The 1,628-nt window shown below is 54.7% G+C and overlaps 1 long non-coding RNA gene across 1 annotated transcript; it reads right to left on the bottom strand.

Annotated features, from left to right (window-relative positions):
* Positions 1–771: 771 nt before the first annotated feature.
* On the bottom strand, positions 772–1,628 carry LOC127189241 (uncharacterized). The gene is made up of 3 exons (XR_007830641.1): positions 1,424–1,628; positions 1,110–1,253; positions 772–935 (listed from the first exon to the last, which is right to left on the bottom strand). It is a non-coding gene; the product is annotated as an uncharacterized LOC127189241 (long non-coding RNA).

The following is a 1,628-nucleotide window of genomic DNA, read 5'->3' on the forward strand; positions in this document are numbered from 1 at the left end:
CCTCTGGTGCCTGAAGTATTCCCAAACCTGATCCAGTAAAACTCAAGTTTAAGCCGGAAGGACAAGTTTTAGATGATGCTTGTAACCCCAGCAGGGCTGTGAACCCAGGCCAGCCTGCTATACACAGCCAGGCCCCACGCCAGAAACACCAGACAAGACCTGGACCTGAAGTGCTGTCACTCAGTGGAATACCATTTGCCTGCCCAGTACCAAACCCAGAGAAATTCAGATCCCCAAGGACCATTGCAGGCCCACCATTCCCTTCTGGTCCCGGATGCCATCCCAAAGCCCAAATCAGATATCAAATCCCAACAGAATTCGTGGCCAGCTTGTGCCCGCCCACACATTTAACAACCAAGTCATTTCAAACTGAACAGCTTTCCCCAACCCCAAAAGTTTTATCACACTTAAGAATTCCTCTGACAAGGCAGAGGCAGGCAGGCTGCAGGCGGGGGTCAGTGGGATCCTGCAAACGCCTTGCTGGGTGGAGGGCATCAAGTTAAAAGTGCTCTACACCTCAAGCAATCTTCTTGAAGCCAGGTTTGTAGCACAGAACTAGCGAGACTGGAAGCTTGACTTAGAAGACGCAGGGCCGAACGCCTCGTCCCCTAGGAGAGGGGATGGCTGCTGGCATTCATGCATCAGGAGAAAGGTGCTCCCAGAACCAAGACATTCCTCTGGAACATTCCTCTGGAACATTCTTAGCCGACGGCCTCTCCAGCTGGAAGCATCTGCCCGCCCCCCAAAAGCTGATCTCAACTTGGCCTCCTCAACACACGGGGCCTTCTGAGTGAGGCCTCTGGAAATTCACTGTGTAGAGGGCATCAACTTAGGCCGCTGTCTCCTCCAAGGTCTGCCCTCCTGCACTGCTACGACACACACTGGCGGGGGCTCCATTCCTCCCGGTGCCATCTGCTCGCCATGGGTGAACAACACTATAGTAATAAACCACGCCCATGAGGCGTTTGTGTGACTGGAAGCTCGGCTGTGAGCCCACCCTCGGGTCCACATTCAGGTCCCACCCTCGGCGATTCAACACCAACCCTCCCGCCTCCACCTTTACCCGTGGTACCACAATACGGAGTCCAAGCCTCTGCCACCGACTCTACCTTCTCCAGGCTCAGGGGACCCAGAGGCAAGGTTTTAGTTGAGTCCTTAACCTCAGTTAGGGGGAACAGTAGGGGAGGAGTGAGATCACAGAAGAGGGAACCACGGAACCTAGGGGAAAGACTCCAGAGGGGAAACACTGCCATCTGAAAAATAAAGTTATGGATCAATACGGCCCCAAGACGCGCGCCTCCATTCTTGGTGGTCCCCGCCTGGCAGACCTGTCAGGTGAAGACAACTTGTCTCTACAGCCACTTTTCAGGCCACCCCTCTCACCCAGAACTTAGTGCTGTCAGGCCAAGCCCAAATTACATACCACCCGGGGCCAGAGCTGTCGGCCCAGCGAAGCTAAGTCCACTTTCCATTAGACCAGGCCTCATCCCCAGGCAGGCTCCATAGCCCTTTATCTGGAAAATAAGGGGTCTGCTGGTATTGTCAAGTTCAAAGTCGACCCACCTAACTCTGCCCCCACTGCCTGTCTTTCAAGATTTCCAGGGCCTCGAGGGCCCGAGCCCACCTGT

The sequence above is a fragment of the Acomys russatus genome, chromosome 5, assembly GCF_903995435.1.
Source record: "Acomys russatus chromosome 5, mAcoRus1.1, whole genome shotgun sequence".
NCBI lineage: Eukaryota > Metazoa > Chordata > Mammalia > Rodentia > Muridae > Acomys > Acomys russatus.